Source organism: Vicugna pacos, chromosome 6, assembly GCF_048564905.1.
Source record: "Vicugna pacos chromosome 6, VicPac4, whole genome shotgun sequence".
Lineage (NCBI taxonomy): Eukaryota > Metazoa > Chordata > Mammalia > Artiodactyla > Camelidae > Vicugna > Vicugna pacos.
In genome coordinates, this window is record NC_132992.1 from 64,958,073 (window position 1) to 64,964,501 (window position 6,429).

The following is a 6,429-nucleotide window of genomic DNA, read 5'->3' on the forward strand; positions in this document are numbered from 1 at the left end:
TATTCATGACTTGAGACAAGGCAATGGTTTCTTAGACATGACACCAAAAGAACACACAACAAAAGTTAAAAATAGATAAATTAGAGTTCATGAAAATTGAAAACTTTGGTGTTTCAAAGGATAGCATCAAGAAAGTGAAAAACAAGCCCACAGAATGGGAGAAAATTTTTGCAAATTAGGCATCTGACAAAGGGCTTGTATAAAGAATATAGAAACAATTCATAACTCAGCAATAAAAATCCAATCCTATCGAAAAATGGTCAAATAATTTTGCTATTTTTTCCAAAGAAGATGCACAAAAGACTAACATACACATGAAAAGATGCCAACAATTGTAGTCATTAGGGAAATGAAAATCAAAACCACAAAGATATAATTCTCATCTACTAGGATAACTGTATCAAAAAGATGGACAATACATGCTGGGGAGGATGTGGAGGAATCAAAACCCTCATATATTGCTGGTGAGAATACAAAGTTATGCAGCTACTTTGGAAAACAGGATGAGAGTTTCTCAAAAAGTTAAAAACACAAAGGTACAATATGGTCTTGCAATTCCACTCCTAGATAGATACCCAAGAGAACTGAGAACATATGTCCACACAAAAACATGTACATGAATGTTCACAGCGGCATTATTGCTTTTGGCTAAAACATAGAAACATCTCAAATGTGCATCAGCTAATGAATGGATAAGCCAAATGTGGTGTATCCAAACCACAGAATATTATTCACCAATGAGAAAGAATGAAGTTACTACCTTAATGGATGTACCTTAAAAATGGATGAACCTTAAAAACATTACGCTGAGCTAAAGAAGCCAGACACAAAAGGCCACATATTGTGTGATTCCATTCGTAGGAAACATCCAGAATAGGCAAACCCATGGAAACAGAAAGTAGAACGGTGGTTGCCAGGGGCTGGGCGGAGGGAATAATGAAAAGTGACTGCTGATGAGTATGAGGTTTCTTTTTGGAATGATGAAAATGTTCTGGAATTAGATTGTAGTGATGGTTGCACAACTTTGAAATACACTAAAAACCACCACAGTATACAACATTATAAGCCTGAATTATATGATAGGTGAATTATGCCTCAATTTAATAGTATTTTTAAAGCCTCCTTTTTACCAAATATGACCAAAAGAAGGTGACCCTACTGAAAAGGGAGGGAAAGAGTTGGCAGGGGAGGAAACGACCTCATTCCTTGAGGAAGATCCTAAAAAAGAGTTTTTGGTTTTTTTTTTAAATTCAAAAGAGTTAAAGGTGGTTTCCCAGGCATTCATTTTTGAAGATCTGCACCAAATCGCAATTTCATCTCAGCTAGAAAGTGGTTTCAGAATGTTCTGATCGAAAAGAAAAGAAGACGACTTCCGAAGTGACGAGCTGTGGGCAGATGTTTTCGGCTTTTCAGTGTTACAGGAGTTCAAAGGAGGTGTGCGTAGGATTCTCTGGCTGCAGAAAAGCCTTTGATCTCATAAGACTAGAAATCTCAGAAAGAGCAGGTTGAGAGTGTACTTGGGCCTGAGAGCCAGCCCCAGCTGGAGGTCACCCAGCCAAGTGGATGGGGGCACAGCGCTGGGCAGGCCCAAGGTCTGGGAATAGGGATTCCTGGGCAAGGCTGCCCCTCCCACCCCCGCCCAACCACCCTCCAGGGACCCGCACTGGGACCCATGTTCAGCTCACGATGGTGCAGACCACGTCAGTGCCTCGATGGGACTGTGGCAGAGCCTGTCCAAGACCTGTGACATGGTTCGTCTATAATTTGAACAAATAGGGGAAAATAAAGTGTTCCTTCCAGTTGGATCCCTTGGCCCCCCAGTTTGCATTTCTCTTCATGAGAACTTAGTTTCCAGAATGCTATGTTAAGGGTGTTTACAATTCAGGGAATGTCAAGTTTAGCAAAATGCATTTTCCCTGGTTTCTGTGTCAACACCAAGGCCAGCAGCCTGAACACTCCTCCACTTACGCTCCCAATAAAGTAAATAAAATCCCCACTGAGATGGTCTTTCCAATACAGGGATTGCATATATGATGGCTCCCTGGCAGAGAAAAGAGTGAAAAACCAGCAAGTTGTTAGATTTGGCTGGAAGCAGGGCTCCCCCTGTTTAAGAATATTTCCCATATACTCTCTACCAGGCAGAAATTCACTTTGCCCACAGGTACAGAGAGGGTTATGGTTGCTGCCTGCCCTCCCCTCTGTGCCATTTGTTTTCATCTGATCACCAACTGACTGAACAGTCTCTTAGCTTGGGGCTGAAGCCAGAAAGAGAAGAAAAAGAGGCCACACAGGAAGAAATAAGACCCACTGGGGTCAAAATGTGCTGCTAACCTTGTGAGACCAGTCAGGGCTCCACAGGGCTTCGGATGTCATTCTTCCTGAAGGGAAGGGTGGACATAAAGGAGGGAGGAGTTAAAGGGAGAAGACAGCAGAAACCATGGTCAGCGGGGTAGGGATAGAAGAGGCAGAAGACCTGGGAAACAGCCCAGAAGAATCCCACCCCCACGCCAGCCACACACACACACACACACACACACACACACACACACACACACACACACACACACACACTACTCCTACACTCAGCCAGGCTGGACGCCTCTTTCTCACAAAAGAAAAAGCAAGAGGTAGCTAGATCAATGGCATAACACCAGAACACCAGTGTCTGAAAGCCCAGCCCTAGGAAAGGGTACCCCCGACTCCTGCCTCTCCATCAGGGAGCAGCACCACTCACCATGGACAGGGCAGCTCAGTATCTCACCTGTGACTCAGCCAGAGAAACAGCGAGGGCCATGTCTCCAGCTGTCTCCTCCTCAGGCTGTTGGCGGGGCCTTAACGGGGCCCATTGTGGGGCCCAAGGCTTGGGTGGGATCTTGTCTACCACCCAGAAAGACTTCTCAGTGGAGGCAGAGGGACAGCGCACATAGTTGCTTTATTGCTTGACGAGGGAAGAGGAAAGTGCTGGAGCGGGAAGCTATCAGCGCCAAGATGGCCGATGGAGACAGCTCCAGCCCCGGGTTGAGCCACGAGGTTTTTATTGGAGGCTTCTGCCATCATGTCCTCTTTCTGGATGTGCTGAAGCCAGTTACCTTCTTTGAGTCCTACATGGGCTTTTTCAGTTGTCATGGCAATCATCAACTGTCATGGCTCCAGTGGGTGTGCCATTTAGTATGCTAATGCATTACAATGAGTGTAGAATGAGGCTCCATTTCCATTGGAGGTCAAATCCTCCGCCATCTTGGACCAGTTGGTTCTAACTGGTTCTTGGTTTGTTTTTTTGTTTTTGTCTTTGTTTTTGTTTTGCAGCTTCCTCCTGAAACCTTGATAAAAGTAATGGGTTTCTATGTGAGGGACTGGCAGGGGTATGATCTCCAGGAGAAGGGACTGACTGCATAGGTTCCAGCCTCCTACTCTTGGGTACCTGCAAAACCATCTCCTGTTAATGTTGCAGACTTTTGGCTCCAGTTCTGAAATCAAATAGCCCCAAGTTTAAATCTCAGTTCTTCTAATGAGCTAAATGACCTCAGGAAATTATCTTCTCAAAAACATCTAAGAGGAGCTGTCAGGTAAGCATATGGATGTATGGGTTTGGAGTTGAGGAAGCCAGACCAAAGACATAAACTTGAAAGTCAGCTGTTGCTGGAGGTAATTGAAGTTTAGGTGAGACTGCCCTGACAGAGCTCAGAATGGTTAGAGAGTTCAGGACTCTTGGTAAAAATTACCAAAATCTTGGAAATGGGCAAGAGAAATGATTGAACGCTAGGCATTGTCCAGCGGACCCTCCAGGGACTATCTGACTCTGTAGAGCTGTGCACCTTTGACTGCCTTCCTATTGACCAGGCTATTATACAACTTTCTAGGAGTAGAGGTTAATTTGTAGAAATAAGAGGTTAATTTATAGAAAACTGATAGCAATGCAAATGATTATTGTCCATAGCAAGGTGAATGAATTTTGTCCCAATAGAGATACAATTGATTTTTATCCTGTAGAAAAGATGCCCCCAAGAATTACATTTTTTTGTTCTATAGGATATTAACCATTTGTTATCTATTAGCAAATTTATTTCAGTATTCCTGAGTACAGATGTCTGCTCTTCAAATTCTCCTTGAACTTGATTCTAACACCTTCCTGGTTTTTTCATTAACTAATGGGTTACAAGAAATTTTTGATGTGTTCCTCTCCCATTTATGTGAGGGTCTTGATTTTGCCTTTCTGAAAATGATACTTTAACAGGACCAAGCCCTTGAGGAAGGCCAGCAGATGGTGGAGGAGTGTGATCTTATAAAGGAGGGAAGGAGAAAGCAGCCAGTGAAGCAGGGAAAGGAGGAGGGTCTGGTAAGTCAAGGTAAGACACGTGGTTTGAAAACAAGGAGTCAGCAACTAAAGCCAAGGGGTATTTCATTCATTTTCATCTCACTTGACCACACGACCTCATGTAACACACAGCCTCCTGCTGCTGCCTGCACCAACTGTTCCTCCCACCAGATGTGAGGCAACCTTTTCTAAACCAAAGTACAGGATGTCTTGTTACTCCTTTCTCCAGGCCTGCTCGTCTAACATTTACATAACCAAGGGAGCCTACTCATGCGTTCAGTGTAGAACAAAGAACATTTACTTCAAGGTGATTTTCTGTTCCCAACTTGACTGAATCAAGTGGCACTAGGAAAAATAAAAAGGAAAAAGCCCTCATATTTAATCTGCCGCGTACCTCTTTTAATAGAGTATGTATAACTGATACGCTGACATCCTGAGAGGTTATCCCACCACCTTAACATCCTTGGAAGACAACCAGTTGGGAAATTTGATCGTCCCCTTCATTTCCAATCACAGATGGGAAAACTGAAAAGAATTACACAGCTGTGTCTAAACATGTGTGAGGTGCTCAGTCCCTCAACCTTGCTCCTACTCCTTATGTGAACTTGGGATCTCAAGAAACCCAAATTCCCCCTCTTTTTCTCCTGCTCTGACCTTCAGGGAGATTGCATATATCATGGCAACAGTCTTCCCCTGTCGTTTTCCAACTTCTACAACCTGTAGAAAGCAGGAGCAGGATGTGGAAAAACCACTGAAATCCAACCAACAGGGTTTTTTGTTTTTTTTTAACAGCCAACTCCTCCAGATTCGCTCTAACCTTTAAAAAGCAGAAGCCACAGGGAGCAGTTGAAGATGCTCTTACTTTTTTTTTTTTTTCATCCTCATTTGTCCAGGTTGAAGAAAAACCCTCCAACCGCCAGCAGGCATCATTACTCTTCATGCGTTGAGCACCCAGTAGACAGATCAGCCTCCTGAATTGGGTGCCCTGCTGCACCACCTGCTACGATCTTTCCAGGTGCACCGGCAAATGACACTTTAGCTAACAAGCCTGAAGTCTGTCTGCTCATCAGAAGGGTGCTTTAACAAATTACCCATTTGTCTAGAACTGGAGGCATCTGCAGTCACTGGCATCCCAGATGGTCCTGCTTTTCAGTATTACAGATTTTGGGGGAGGAACCTGACAGCACGGTAGCTCCCTTTCCAGTATCCACCTTCTCGCCTGCTTCCTAAAGGCAAAGGTACGCTGGTGGTCGTTTTCAAGCTTTAGAGTTCTTGTTACCTGTTAGAGAATAACCACAGCTCAAATTCAGGTGGCACTTGTGCGTCCATGCTAGCAACACCTCTGGTAAATCCCAACAGTTACTTAACTTCAGGAAACATTAGGTAACTCTCCAGAATAGCCACTAGATGGCAGGCTTCAACCTTCTAAAGGCTCCCTAACGCTTCTGGCCTGATGCCTGCAGGGCTGGGGGACGCTGAAATGACAAGCTGTGGCAGAGGCAGCTCTTCCATTTATTAATATTCCCAGGCACAGCTTGAGCAGCTCTCACTTCACTTTAGGGAGCTGATCTGTTTGGGCATTCATTTGATTTAGGAAGACTAATTCTCTAATCATTTGTCAGGTGATGTGCTTTTTACATTAGCTCTTGCCTTTGTAGGAAAAAAATGTCTCCCTTAAAGATCACGACAAGGGGATGTGTATGTGTGCAGAACAGTCACCCACGTGTTAACGGAACAATGTTGTTTTCCAAGGGTTCCAGAGAATACAGAATTTACCCACTGGCAAAATAAATGTAGATATCTATTACTGTAATACACACACACACACACACACAATCATATTAACAATAGCTTACAAATACTGTTTCAAGTTCCAACTATAATTATAACGTTCACCATCGCTACTTGTTCTTTCTGAATTCTAATGACTCAGTCACCTACTCAAAGACGAGAAAATAAGGGTGCAAGAAACTTTGCTTTACAGTGTCCAGTCACATTTTCTAAAAGCAGAAAACAGAAAATCTGTTCCAATTTGTTTGGAAAGAGGGAATTATGCACTTGTACCATGGGGAATCTACCATTCGGGGAGGGGGCTGCTGAGAAGGGGGGCCGGG

General features: G+C 43.8%; 1 long non-coding RNA gene across 1 annotated transcript; it reads left to right on the forward strand.

Annotated features, from left to right (window-relative positions):
* The first annotated feature begins 3,252 nt into the window (after nucleotides 1-3,252).
* Nucleotides 3,253-6,215, forward strand: LOC140697143 (uncharacterized). Its single transcript, XR_012073977.1, has 3 exons — nucleotides 3,253-3,566; nucleotides 4,235-4,346; nucleotides 5,209-6,215. It is a non-coding gene; the product is annotated as an uncharacterized lncRNA (long non-coding RNA).
* The last annotated feature ends 214 nt before the right edge of the window (nucleotides 6,216-6,429 follow it).